The sequence below is a fragment of the Bufo gargarizans genome, chromosome 5 (genome assembly GCF_014858855.1).
Source record: "Bufo gargarizans isolate SCDJY-AF-19 chromosome 5, ASM1485885v1, whole genome shotgun sequence".
In the NCBI taxonomy this organism is placed as follows: domain Eukaryota; kingdom Metazoa; phylum Chordata; class Amphibia; order Anura; family Bufonidae; genus Bufo; species Bufo gargarizans.
The window spans coordinates 31,540,459-31,556,375 of NC_058084.1; positions in this window are offsets into that span (position 1 = coordinate 31,540,459).

Here is a 15,917-nt window from a genome sequence, read left to right on the forward strand (position 1 = left end):
TATTTTATATTTGCAAATTATGGGGGACACCGAGGGCATTTACTGGGGCATTATATATGGGGTATTTTATACTGGTACATTATGGGGGGCACTAGGAGGAAGGGGGGAGAGGAGCACTAATGGGGCATATACTGGGGCCACTATATAAAAAGGTATTTTATACTGGCACATTATGGGGCACTATGGGGATATTAGCTTAGTGCGGAAGCGGTGCGATTTTCATGCATGGTTGCTAGGTGACGATCGGGATGGGGACCCAATCTTTATTATTTTCCCTTATAACATGGTTATAAGGGAAAATAATAGCATTCTTAATACAGAATACTAAGTAAATTAGGGATGGAGGGGGTTACATTTTTTATTTATTTTTTACTCACCTCGTCCACTTGTTCACGCAGCCCGGCTTCTCTTCTTTCTTCTTCTTTGAGGACCTGGGAGGAAAAGGACCTTTGGTGACGTCACTGCGCTCATCACATGGTCCATCACATGATCCATCGCCATGATGATTTGAAGCCAAAAACAATCCCCCCCCTAAAAAAAAATTGTATTGCGATTGTCTATATTGCTTCCTTTGCCAGCTTGATTCATTTTTCCATCTCATTATAGACTTCTCATTTCCATGTTTATGACCACCCTGCAATCCAACAGTGGTGGTCGTGCTTGCACGCTATAGGAAAAAGCTCTGGCCTCACTGGTGGCCGTGACCACGAGAGTGTACATAGGCCGGCACTTTCTCCTATAGTTCGCAAGCACGGCCACCACTGCTGGATTTCAGGGTGGTCGTAACCATGGATACGAAAAGTCTGTAATGTGATGGAAAAATGAATCCAGCCAGCAAAGGAGGACATATGGACAACCACAATAAATTAGTGTGTAAATGACCCTCTTCACTTTTAGGACTAACTGGTGGTCTATGAAATCTTTAAAATCTGATTTCTAATATTATGTAATCCCGAAAGGTGAAACTTCCACATTGTGCAATGACCTGGAGTGCCTTTACCACTCCCGCACTCCGCTACTGTCTCCTATGGTCTAATTCCATGTCATCTACTGTATGTATTTATTGCAGGTCGGTCACAATGTGCATATCTATTTATTGTAACTGTTATGTTCAGATGTAATGTACCTGGTTCACCAGTGGTGGCAGCAAACATTTCAGTGCTACTTTGCAGAGGATGGAACCCTTCTTTCCATTCTAAACTCCCTCTCTAAGGAGAGAAGGAGACTAGTTAGTTAGAGCGAGTTGAGAGTCACCCTCTGCCAAAGGAGGAAGCAGGTCCATGTCCCTGCTGGACATGTCCTGTCTAATCCAGCTAGAGCACCTTCAGCTCTGTTGGATATGGAGGCCACAGCTTGGTGCCTCAGCCAGGAAAAGTTCCCTGGATTAATCTAGAGTCAGACTACAGAGAGAGGTTGCAGCCTAAAGCATAAAGCAAAGATTCCATTTGAGCCTGTCAGCACAGCAGAGCCAGAGAGCAACAGATGTAGTACAGTTGAGTTTGTTTTCCTGCCAGAGTTAATGCTAATGCCTGCTGGAGCCAAGATAAAGTCTGTAAACCATTTGGAGAAACGTTTATACCAAGTAAAGCTGCTATTGAACTTCATACAAGGTCTGGACTCAGTTACTTTTCTTTTGCACCTAACAGTGCTGGCGTCACGAACACCAAGGACCATGCCACCAAGGCACCTTAACAAAAACCCATTCCATCCAGGGTACCTCAAACACCATCTGGCGGGATTCCCTGGACAAACAGAGAGTGCCCCGAAGGAACTGGTGCTGTCCTTCCCATCACTGCACTCCGGCCCAGGTAGGCTCCGCTAACCGTGAGCAATTCAACTACTACCCCCATCGGCCCACCATGCTGTACATGTTGCCCCTGCGGACCTGGTCGCTGCAATTGTACTTTTTTTTTTATCAGGTTTGCAATATATTCATACAGCCTGACATTACTTAAGACAAGGAAGAACATAAAGCAGTCGCCAGACAGGAAAAGAGAACACTGCTGACACCATGACTCTGAGAAAGGGGCGAGAGGTTAGACGGCTGCGGGTCACTGCTAACACATTTCCTGGCCAAGCACTGCTCCTACTCATTGATCAAGAGGTGATTTCTCTTACTGGACCTTCCTTCCTTTATTTGTTCCTAATAATACATAACCTTTGTCTCGGTATTATAGGGAAAGTGTCATCAGAAAATGACCTATTGTTTAACCCCTTAAGGACCCAGTCTTCATTGTGTCTACTTCATTCCTGTACTTCAATGTGTCTTCACTGTGTCTACTTTTTCATTCACACAGCTTTAGGCAGGCTTATTTTTTTGCAAAAAAAGTTGTATGTTTTTATGAGCTCCATTTAATTCAGTGTATCTTCTGTCTTGAAAAACAGGAAAAATTCTTTGTCTGGTAAAAAAAAAAAAATTTCCACCATGATTTTTGAGGATTATTTTTTAATGGCGTTCATTATATGCTAAAAATGACATAATTTGCTTATTCTGGGGATCAGTGTGATTAGGGTGATACCAGATTTATATAGTTTTGTTACATTTTACTACTTGGGAAAAATAAAACATTTCTTATTTGGATGCCCGTCATTTTTTTTATGTTTTATTACAGAGCTGTGTTAGGGTTTGTTTTTTTGTGGGATGAGCTCTTTGGGTTACATATGACTTTTTTGATAACTTTTTATTCAATTTTATGGGAGTGGCAAGATCAAAAAATGTCAAAAAATGTCCAATCTCAGTACAAAGCTTTCAGGTACATCTACCTAAATAAACATGAGACTAAAGGGATTCTGTCACCACAATTTCACTTACTGAGCTGTTAACATCACCACATCAGTCTTCACGATTTATATTACATTATACTAGTATTACTGCCCTGTGTCTTGTAATTTGTCTATAAAATCGCTTTTATTAATATGCAAATAACCTAAATAAGGAGCCCAACGGGCTGTCCCTCTGTCCGTTGGAGCCCAGCACCGCCCCACTCCTAATTTATTCACTCCTCATGGCCGACCTCATATGCCTGGTGATCCGTAATCTCGCGCATGCGCTGTCCATAGACCTGTCCTGGCATCGGCCTCACAGAACACATTGCACATGCGCTGACTGGTCTTTCCACGGTGCATGCGCGAGATTACAGCGCACCAGGCATATGAGCTCGGCGATGAGGAGTGAATAAATTAGCAGTAGGGCGGTGCTGGCCTCAAAGAGAAGGGGTGCGGCTGGGCTCCAACGGACAGAGGGACCTTATTTAGGTAATTTGCATATTAATAAAAGCGATTTTATAGACAAATTACAGGACACAGGGCAGGAATACTAGTATACTGTAATATAAATCGTGAAGACTGATGTGGAGATGTTAACAGCTCAGTAAGTGAAATCCTGGTGACAGAATCCCTTTAATGGTGGGGTTAAATGCTCCGATGTACAGCCGATTGTTGAGAAGGAAGCTTTCCTATCAGACAGTTGGCTTCTCGTTCAGTGAAGGAGACTGCTGCATTTACATGCAGTGATCACCTCCACAGTATGAGGACGAGGGATGGATATTGCAATCGCTGGTCCCCATACAGAATCATTGCTTCTGGGCAGGGCCGGACTGGCCATAGGGCAGACCGGGCATTTGCCCGGTGGGCCGGGCCGCCTCAGGGGGGGCGCCTCAGGGCTCGAGTGGGTGTGCCGTGACTGCCGGGTATGGCCTAATCACACCCCTGTCACTGTGCTCCGCCTCCTGCCAGCCCCGGCCGCACACTGTGACACAAAGAAGACAGACACATATAGAGATACGCCTCCTGTGCTCCGCCTCCGTGCTCTGCCTCCCATCTTCCGGCAGCGTAACGTTGCTCACTCCGATGTCACGCGCCTGCTCCGCCTTCATCAATAAAGTGGGAGGAGCAGCGCGTGCGACGTAACGTAGTGAGTGACGTCACGTCACGTTATGTTACGCTGCCGCCCGCCGCCTAGTTTGAATATTGAAGAGCGGGACTGGAGCACTGCCACACCACCAGCTTCTGCCTGCCCGCCCCTGCGCCCCAGTAGTGCCCAACTGGCTGTCGCTGCCGCCTGGCACCTGCCCATGCCCACAGACAGTGAATGGATGTGGACGGACGGGTTGACTTGTGGTGAACCGTGAATGACAGGCAGTCTTTTGTGCACTGCAGCACACTGACTACTGTACTGTTTGTGAAAAACTGTGAATTGTACTTGTGAATACAATTTGGAGTCCTCCTGACTGTCCCAGGCAGTAAGTTAGTGATGATAGTGATAGATTATATTAGATAGTAACTTATGTAAGTGAGCTATTGAGCTTGTAAATAAACTTGTGAAAACTGAAAACTATATAAGTAGTTACTAACTACTCATATACTTTGCACAAGTTTATTTACAAGCTCAATAGCTCACTTACATAAGGAACGGACGTCTTACAATAGGGTGGGACACTGTTATGGGGGGGAGAGATGTGATATGTGGATGATGACACATTTATATAGCACAAGATGCTTGCGCTGCTATATATGTGTGTCATCCACAGATCCCCCCCAGCCACCCATAACAGTGTCATCCACAGATGCCCCCCGCATCTGTGTCAGATTCCATCATTCCACAATCCACACAGATGCTGCCATGCCAGTGTCATCCACAGATGCCCATACCAGTGTGTCATCCACAGATGCCCCCCTAATAGTGTCATCCACAGATCCCCCATAACAGTGTGTCATCCACAGATCCCCCATAACAGTGTGTCATCCACAGATCCCCCATAACAGTGCGTCATCCACAGATGCCCCATAACAGTGCGTCATCCACAGATGCCCCCATAATAGTGTCATCCACAGATGCCATTGCCCCCATAATAGTGTCATCCACAGATGCCCATAACAGTGTGTCATCCACAGGTCCCCCATAACAGTGCGTCATCCACAGATGCCCCCATAACAGTGTGTCATCCACAGATGCCCATAACAGTGTGTCATCCACAGATGCCCATAACAGTGTGTCATCCACAGGTCCCCCATAACAGTGCGTCATCCACAGGTCCCCCATAACAGTGTGTTATCCACAGGTCCCCCATAACAGTGTGTTATACTGTCATCCACAGGTCCCCCATAACAGTGTGTCATCCACAGGTCCCCCATAACAGTGTGTTATCCACAGGTCCCCCATAACAGTGTGTCATACGGTCATCCACAGGTCCCCCATAACAGTGTGTTATACTGTCATCCTCAGGTCCCCCATAACAGTGCGTCATCCACAGGTCCCCCATAACAGTGCGTCGTCCACAGATCCCCCATAACAGTGCGCCTGCGCACTGAGGTGAGACAGAAAGGAGGGCAAATAATCAGTGGAAGCAAGCAGAGGACGGTACAGCAGACGACTGAATCGCTTCTTTTGTAAGTAAATTGTTTTATTATAAATGTAGTTTAATGTTTTTTTCTTTTATTATATTCTGGCTTTTGCTTGGTTATGTATGATGCTTTTTGATAATAAGTAAATGTAGTGGTGCTATAATGTGGACCCCAGGCCTCTCTGATGCCCTGCAGGCTGGCGCTGTGGCAGCATCCGGTTGGTCAGGCAGCAGAAAGGCTCTGGGGCTGTCATTGTGCTCTGGAACTTTTCCCTTCACAGCCACTGCTATCTCTCTCTCGTACAGTGCAGACTCTGCAAGAGGCTTTCCGTTTGCTCTACAGGTTGGCTGAAGCCTTCCTATCTTACTGGTGGCTGGCCCTGCCCCTCAAATGTGCTTCTGGTGTTGGCTCCGCCCCTAGACTGCAAGGGGGTGGGGCCTGTTGGGGGTCATGTGATTGGGCTGCTCAGTCAAAAATGCCCGGGCCTATTTTTTGTCCCAGTCCGGCCCTGCTTCTGGGCAGCAGATCGCTATTTAGACAGGATGATCTGTTGCCCAGAACCCATGATCAGTGGTGGCTGCACGAATGACAGAAGCACCCAGTGAACGAGTGTTTCGCTCTTTCATCAGGTGATCAGCAGCACATTTAGACTTGCAGACGTTCATTCCCCATCATCTGCCCGATTATCAGACAGTGTAAATCCACCTTAAGCCTTTTAGGATCCCCCCCACAAGCTTTTGTATTTCTTAACGAATGCAATATCAAGAATTGGAAGGGAATATAAACTTTCTATTTCCAACTATCATAACTTTATTTAGACTCCCATATAGCTAATAGTGTATATGCAAATGGGAGAGGGACTTAAAGGGGTTGTTTTACTTCAGCAAATAGCATTTATTATCTAGAGGCAGTTAATAGAAGCCAATTACTAATGTATTGTGATTGTCCATATTGCTTCCTTTGCTGGCTGGATTCATTTTTCAATCACATTATACACTTCTCGTTTCCATTGTTACGACCACCCTGCAATCCATCAGTGGTGGTCGTACTTGCACACTACAGAAAAAAGCACCGGCCTATGTGCGCTCCCCATGGTCCCTGCCACCAAATAGGCCAGTGCATTTTTCTATGGTGTGCAAGCATGCCCACCACTAATGAATTGCAGGGTGGTCGTAACCATGGAAACAAGCACTGTATAATGTGATGGAAAAAATTAATCCAGCCAGCAAAGGAAGCAATTTGGACAACCACAATACATGATAAATGCCACTTGCCGAAGTGAGACAACCCAAAAGTGAGATTACCCATTGTACAATAGAGAAAAGCCTATTTGCTAGTGTTGAGCGAGCATGCTCGGCCGAACACCAGTTCGGCTCAAGCGTCGCAATGCTCGGTCGAATACCTCGTTAACCACTCAGCTATAAAGCTGAATGATAAAGTGTGTTAGAAAAACCTCATAGTAGTTTGTCTCTAATGTAGAAGGTTATGAGCTCAAAACCCGGCAGAAACTTTCAGAAATAGAAGCTAAATTAGATTTCAATACACTGGGTGTCCCCAAGCACTGACTCCATATATGGACATAGCTAAGCTATAGACTCACACCGGGGGATTCCCTCACTGTACAGTGATCTTCTGCATAGACCTCAGTGGAACCCATCACCCTCCTGTCTTCAGAACAGGCGGTGCCTGGTTTAATGCTCGGTTTCTCCCATTGACTTCCATTGTGCTCGGGTGCTCTACAGAGCACTTTGGTGCTCGATCAACAATACTATTCACTCACAGTCTGAAGCTCTTCGTGCAGAGACCTTCATAAAGCCTATTCCAAGCTTTTCTATAGATGGTCTTAGACTTTTCCAGATGCATAATACTTCCTCAGCTTTATACTGGAGACATACTTACCAACATTTTTTGTTGGTAAAATCGGGATATCTAAGCCCCTGGGTACGCCCGAGAAAGCCCATGTTTGGGTGGGGTTTACCGTAGCCCCGCCTGTCACCAAATTCGGGACAGTTGGCAACTATGGCCGACAAAGATACAACCAAATTGGGACTCTTCTGAATATATTCTGGGAATGCCCTAACATTATTCCATTCTGGCAAGAAACAAACGATCTTTCATTCACGAAAATATTAAACATGGCTGACCTCTTTTCAGACGATAATGCTCTGTCGTTGGTTGGCTAAAACGATTGTTCATGGTGAAATTTCAACCAATGAATGTTCATTTTGGTTGAGATCGTCTTTCCTATTATTGTCCGTGTTACGGACAAGGATAGGACTGTTCTATAGGGACCAGCTGTTCCGTTCCGCAAAATACAAAATGCACACAGACGTCATTCATATTTTTTGCGGACCACAAAATACATAAGGTAGTTTTTCCGTTTTTTTTGCAGACCCATTGAAATAATGGTTCCACATACAGTCCGCAAAAAAACACCAGAAGAGACACGGAAAGAAATTGTGTTTGTGTGCATGAGCCCTTAAGGCTGGGGCCAGGTGGCGATACAAGGAAGAGGATAATGGGAATGGTAGTTTTGGCCCTCAGAGGGGTAGTACTCGCAGCTCATGGTGGCAGTCATACCTCTAGTGCTCCCTGGGGCTGTGAAGTGAATAGAGGGAGCACCCTTTCTTCCCTCAGCGTACACCCTGGTTTTGGGCCTCCTGCCTGGTGGTAGTTGGGGTGCCCTAGATTGTAGATGCTTGTTCAGGGTGGAAAAGAGGAGGGTGGATGCAATGAGTCATCTTCATGATCTATGTGGCTGCTGTAAAGCATATCTCTAATTGCTATTAACATCCACTCAGGCATGATGGCTGATAGAAAATAGACTAAAAAATCTACCATCAGAAAATAAAAAATGCAGGTGATACATTCTACAGTCTTCAGGATACTCAGTTACACGTGAAATGTCTATTTGAAGTCTTGCCTATTTGTGAAGTGTTTACTTTGTTTGTAGTGTACATTATATAGACTTTATGTATCTACTACCTGCCAGTATTTTAATCATACGGCTTCTCCATGGTGAGGCTTGAATTTACATTACACTTTCCAGATCAATCAGTCATCTGATCAGTTTCCTTCTATTAGACTGTTGTGAAGTCCCAATGGCGTATGCTACCTTCACTACAATAGAAGTCATAAAATGTTTATCTGGACTGTCTTGATTTTGTGGATTGTTGTTTGTCTTCTCAACTTTTGGATAATGATTTTGGAATTTATAAAATAATGACTTTGATGACTTTGATTTGTGGAGCTAGAACTTGGTGCTATTTCGACACTTAAAGGGTTATACCCATCTGGACATTTATGGCATATCCACAAGATAAGCCGTAAATGTCCGATAGGTGTGAGTCCCACCTGTTTTTGAGATGAGATCAGGCCTTAAGAACAACTTCCTCTTATTGGTCCATGGAAGCCCAGACAAATTTTGCATATGTCTATTTATGGGCTCATTGGCCAAATAAATGCTCATTCCTGATCATTGCTTTGCATTAACATATTTAGCGATAATAGAAATCAACTTTTTGTCAGCAGCACATCTCATGTAGACAAGTCATGTAGAGAATTGTACCGTCTACAATAATGCAAAGTGTATAGGGATCAATGATCTATGGGGATCAATGATCGTGTTGATTGCTCATTCCCGTACAAGTTTGGATACTCATGATGATTGCCGCAAGAAAATAAAGCTACATGAGTGACAATCTAGATGCTATATTGTCACTTTTTTAGCTTCATGTTCTTGCAGAAATCATCATGAGTATCCAAACTGTATGGGGATGACGCTAAATGAAGCTAAATGAGTGACAATCTAGATGCTATATTGTCAATCGGCACTCCTTATGGGCATGTTCTTTGCTTGTGTGAAAAGATTTTAAAGGGGCGTCCCATCTGGACATTTCTTATGGTACTGAATATCCACTGGATATTCCAATCCCACCTCTGGGACTTGCTCCTATCTCAAGAACAGAAGTGGGACCCGCACCTCTTAAACATTTATGGCATACCTTGTGGATATATCATAAATGTCCAGATGGGACAACACAGGTGTTAAAATAGCACCAACGTCTAGCTCCACAAATAAAAGTAGTCAAGTTCATAATTTCATAGTTCCTAAAGGCATTAACGGATAGTTGAGAAGACAAACAACAATATACAAAACTAAGAAAAAAATCAAGACAAACATTGTTTTTTGACTTCTACTGGAGTGAAGGTATCATTGTGACTTCACAACAGTCTAACAGGAGGAAACTGATCAGTTGATCTGAAAAGTGTAATGCAAATTCAAGCCTCAGCACCCTGGAGAAACTATATGATTAAGGCCTCATGCACACGACCGTTGTTGTGTTCCGTGTCCGTTGTTCCGTTTTCCGTGATTTTCTGCGGACCCATTGACTTTCAATGGGTCAGTTGAAAACTCGAATAATGCACCGTTTGTCATCCGAGTCCGTGATCCGTGTTTCCAGTCCGTCAAAAAAATATGACCTGTTCTATTTTTTTCACGGACAACGGTTCGCGGACCCACTCAAGTCAATGGATCCGTGAAAAAACATGGAGGCACACAAGATTGTCATCCGCGTCCGTGCGTCCGCGTTTTTTTTTCTATCATTTGCAAGGCAAACTTGACTTAGATTTTTTTTTCACTTTCCTTCATGTCTGGTGATCCTCCAAAAATCAAGGAAGACACACGGAAACAAAAACGGAAACGGATCACGGAACAACGGAACCCCGTTTTGCGGACCGTGAAAAAATACTGTCGTGTGCATGAGGCCTAATACTGACAGGTAGAAGATACATAAAGTCTGTATAACCTACTTTACAAACATAGTAAACACTTCACAAAGAACAAACACTTCTTCAAATAGACATTTCAAGTGTAAATGAGTATCTTGGAGACTGCAGATGATCCACATAAAGGGAATGTATCACCTACAATTTTTTGTACAAACTAAAACAAGATACTGCTATCTTCAAGGTATATGACTGTCAGTATGGGATCTGCGTCTCCACCGCAGGGTGGCAGATCGCTGTCTGCACATCGCAGCACTATGGGTCCCAGTACTGGCTTACCTTGTAGGAGACGCAGGTGCCCGCCAGCATACGGCCGCATCCGTCCTCACTGCCAGGTGTCATCTGATGCGCTATAGCACGCGCACCTCTCCCTTTCTTATAGGAGTAGGCAGCTGGTTCCTGATTACCATCCCCACCCAGAGGCGAAACTATTTGTATTTAAGGCAGCTTCACTCATAATGAAGTGCCCAAGCGTGGTTGTTGTACCTCTTGACTCCCGCTGAAGTGTCCCACTGTGTTTGTTTATTGGATTTCCTGGATTCTGACCTCCGCTTCATTTGACTACGCATCTGCCTGCCGTCTTTTTATTGGATCACCTGGATTATAGACCTCTGCACTGCCTGACTACGCGTCTACCCATCTCCTCCTGTAAGTCTGCCTGGATCCAGACCCCGCACTGCCTATGAGACTGCTTATATCTGCACTGCCTGACTACCCGTCTGCCCATCTTCTCCTGTAAGTCTGCCTGGATCCAGATCCTGCACTGCCTATGAGACTGCTTATATCTGCACTGCCTGACTACCCGTCTGCCCATCTTCTCCTGTAAGTCTGCCTGGATCCAGACCCTGCACTGCCTGACAACGAGACCGCTTATATCTGCACTGCCTGACTACGCGTCTGCCCATCTCATTCTGTAAGTCTGCCTGGATCCAGACCCTGCACTGCCTATGAGACCGCGTATATCTGCACTGCCTGACTACGCGTCTGCACATCTCCTCCTGTAAGTCTGCCTGGATCCAGACCCTGCACTGCCTGACAACGAGACCGCTTATATCTGCACTGCCTGACTACGCGTCTGGCCATCTCCTCCTGTAAGTCTGCCTGGATCCAGACCCTGCACTGTCTGACAACGAGACCGCTTATATCTGCACTGCCTGACTACGCGTCTGGCCATCTCCTCCTGTAAGTCTGTCTGGATCCAGACCCTGCACTGCCTGACAACGAGATTGCTTATATCTGCACTGCCTTACTACGCGTCTGCCCATCTCATCCTGTAAGTCTGCCTGGATCCAGACCCTGCAGTGCCTATGAGACCGCTTATATCTGCACTGCCTGACTACACGTCTGCCCATCTCCTCCTGTAAGTCTGCCTGGATCCAGACCCTGCACTGCCTATGAGACTGCTTATATCTGCACGCTATATTGCTCTGAACTTTGAGGTTGCTTGTATCTGTCAAGTGACTCTTGAATGCTGTCTGCCAGTAAAGACCATCTGTTCCTTTATTCTGCCTTTGTTGGACTCTGTTCACACTACTGCAGGTAGCTGCATTCAAGGTAACAGGTGCAGACACCAGGGTCCTGACTCTGGCCCACACCAATTGGTCTTCAGCTAGCACGACCCGGAGCTCTTCTATCTCCATTAGTAGCTTGGGATTGTCGTCCCACATCATGCTGGGCCAACATTACCATGCTGGACCATACTATTACTGAATAAAAAGAACAGTAGAAAGACCAGTGTTATCACCATACAATGACCATATAGTGGTAGATACTAGTTCTGCACAGATGCTCTACAAACCGCATAAATTATTACAATAAAATTAAATCCAATGAGTTACAGTCGACGTCTCTTCTGGAGTTGTTTACTTTTCCTGTATTTTCCATTTGGCCCAGACCGCTATGACAACCTCTTCCAGCCACAACTCCTCTCTGCAGAGTTTACAACACAGACATTTTTGGCTCTTAGTTTTTCCAGCACCCTGCCTACTTTTTTCCAACTGACACAAACTTATATACAACTGTGTTTCACAGTACCTACAAATACTATACTTCGAAAACATGTTTATTCTGTACAAAGATAGCTGTTATTACTGTTTTGGAGAAGAAAGGGGCTTTTATTATTATTAAAGGGGTATTCCCATCACAGACAATGGGGGCATATCGCTAGGAAATCCCCCCATTGTCTGATAGGTGCGGGTCCTACCTCTGGGATACGGACCTACAACGAGAACAGAGCGGGGAGAGCTGTGGCTGCGCTGCTCCCCACTGTTCCCAAAGAAGTGAAAGGGAACGCACCGCAGACGCGTGGCCCCTGTTCCCATTAATTTCTATGGGGTAGATGGAAATAGCCGAGCTATTTACAGTGCTCCCATTGTCTGTGATGGTAATGCCCCTTTAATAATAGCACCTTTGTGCCCCAACAAAATAAAAATTTCTGCCTTTGTGCTGCCTTATATGAATAGACCCCCCTCAGCATTTACAGCCTCCCATCCTTTTATAGTATGTAATTACCATTTTCAGTGCCCCTCTCTTTTATTTTTATAGTGCCCTATATTTTTTATATAGTATACCCCCTCACTATTTACAGCACCCTTCTCTCCTTTTATAGCGTGTCTCACCATTACAGTGCCCCTTCAAATAACAAATAATAATAAATATTTATTCACTTTACTCCCCCAAAGAAAGGAATGGCTAAGTCCTTTTCTGGCCTTTGTGGTCAGTTGTCTGACACAGGAGAAGCAGTTAAGTGATGTTGCACCTCCTGCGTCAGGACTCCTGAGCACCATTCTGTAGTCTTCTAGGTAACAAACAACTAGTGGCCTAGAGAATGTCAGTGCAAGAAGTCTAAGCCTTCACCTATAATGGTGTATCATCCTGTTCCAGCGTAGTAAAACACTGTAAAAGTAAAAAAGAAAGGAGTTTAAAATGAATTTTGTTTTGATATGGTATTGGCTGAATTTGTCTGCATTTGCAAATAGTTTTAAAAGTCTATATCCATAGCCACCACTAGATGGTGCTGGTGTCAACCTCTATATATAGAGAGGAAGGAACATTCCAGTTCAGTCCAGTAGAGGAGTCTAGTTCAGTCCAGTACAATCTAGTGAGTCTCATCGAGTCAGAGCAAAGAGAAAAGAAGGAAAGATGTAGTGCTGACAAAAATCTACCCGTCCTGGACCCTGATATATCCAGGACTGGGTCAGAACACCTACAGAAGCAAACCAGATGTAGAGAAAGTTCAGTAGAGATAACCTGTTTCAAAGGACTTATGGACTCTACTGCATCCATTTTCAGGAGTTGCCTCCAGTGCCTGAATATGCCAAATTACAACTTGGCCCACTGTGAAAATCACCACATCCCAAGGAAGTGTACTGTATGTACCACAACCTGTTCAAAAAAGGTATTTGCCTGCCATCCGGGGGAAAGGCCCTGTGGGTTGCATTGCATTGTCTAAAATTTATTCAGTTAGTGAAGTGCAGAATAAAAAAGATTTCTTTAAACAGACACTTTGGCCTATCACTACCTGCGCAGCCATGAAACCTGTAACATCTGTAGAAGTGAATTTGTGCATATCTGCCAGTTCATGCATGCTAAGAACTGTCCTGATTTGTTTTGCATTTGAATTCTTCAGTAAAGATCTGTTCTGCTGCACAACTGCCTTATCATTGCTTCCTGCACTTATTCTACTACACTGCAAAGTGTTTGCAACAGGAAAAATGGGACCCTGCCTTGCACCTCAAAACCTTCACCATCAAGGGCACCTCAACCGTTGTCAGGCATTAGAACCCTAGAACTAAAGTGTGCCCCTAAGGGAAGAAAGGTGCACCATTCCCATCACTGCAAATCAGCCCAGGGCGCTTCAGAACCTTAAAGGAAATCTGTCACCAGGATAATCGCTATTGAAGTAAAGCCATAGCCTAATAGCAATTAGTACCTTATTTCCAGATTTGCCTTTGTTTCAGCAATAAGTGTTTTCTATCTTCTAAAAATCCTGTTTTTTTGGTATGCAAATAAGCCAGTAAGGTGCCCAGGGGTGCATCACTCTTGCAGAAAGGAGCCAAGGCACACCTCCTGCCACAATATGTCCACCCACCCCTCCTACATCACATTCAAGCCATAACTCTGCTCCCCTTTTCCATGCATCCAGCATGAGGGCGGGCTTGGGCACTAGCAGGAGGCATGCCTGGACTCCTTCTGCAAGAGTGACGCCCCTCTGGGCACCTTACTGGCTCATTTGTGTAGCGGTCAGGGGAGGGAGAGACCGCAAAGCAGGATTCAAGTACAGCAGACAAGGAGACTGAAGCAAAAAACTGCTTTATTAAGGAGCAAAATTAAACTGCTGGAAAACCTGAATAACAATACAGTACCACCGCACCAGGGGCACAATGGGTCAATGACAGAAATGGTATGAACAGGTGAACATAAATCAACAACAATGGCAATGGAATTTTGCATATACACAGAATGAGCTAAACAGCAAGCAGTCAGCTTACAAGCTACTCTCACTACCAATTACCTATCTACCCCTGCTACTCAGGGCCCGCTTCTTCTGTCTTTCTCTCTCTGGTTACAGCAGATGCAGATTTTCACCTAGTTTCAGCTCTGGCAGGAAGGATCAGGCTTGTACTGGTCTCTGACACACGGTCCCACTCCTCTGGAACACACGGTGAAGTCCTCTGTGTGCTGCTCCACAGCTGTCAGGGAAAACTCAGCTATTATAGCCTCCTGCTGTTCCAGTCTTTTACTGTTATCTCTCAGCAGTCCATCTCTCCCTGTTCTCTCAGAAAGGCCCCAGCAACTTGTAGAACAACCCAGGAAAAACTTCTTAACTCTTTCTTAGCCTCTGGCCAGCACAGCTCAGGTTCCTGTTCAGTCACAGTGGCCTCTGGTGGCCGGAGGGAAACATGACAGTCTGCATAGATATAAGTGCTGGAAATGCTGCTGGTTGATTCAGGGCTGCCTCCTACATTTGCATACCAAATAAAGTGGATTTGAGGAAGGTAGAAACATTGCTAACACACCCTTCCACTGTTGGAGATGGTTTGGCCAGCCATGTTTTAAAATTGCACAGAAATTAACAGAAATAGTTAAGAAGAAACTCACTAATTGCCTAAGTTTCTGCAGATAGACTTTACAAAGAGGCAGAGAGAAGGAGTACTACAACCTTCATCATTGCTTCTGTCCATATGTTGCCATTTGAGGGGGGGACCTGCACTGTGATCTACTTGGAACAGTTTTTGTTACTGTTTGACCTACTACTACTACTACTACTACTACTACTATTCTGCACTTAAGAGAGACTTATTTACACCAACTGGTCTGGTTATTGACTCCACCACTGCACTTGCTCTCCTTCCTTGCATCCAGACCAACCCCTAACATTATGGGCACCCCAACTACAACCAGGCAGGAGCCCCAACACCAGGTTGTGTCCTGATGGAAGATCAGGTGTGCCCCTCCTCCCCCAGTCACTCTATGGCCCCAGGGAGAGCCAGAAGGGAGACTGCCACTGTGACCTGTGAGTAGGGATGAGTGAACTTCATGTTTTGACGTTCGGATTCCGTTATGGACTGCGTTATCACGGAACATAACGGAATCCTATGATGGAATGCACAACGGAAGCATTAAAGAGGCATTCTGTTTTGCATTCCGTCATAAAAGAAGTCTATGGGCAGCATAACAGAAATCGTCTGGATCCGTAATGCTGCCCTTAGACTCCGATCATGGCGGAATGCAAAACGGGATGCCTCTTAAAGGCTTCCGTTGTGCATTCCGTCATAGAATTTCGT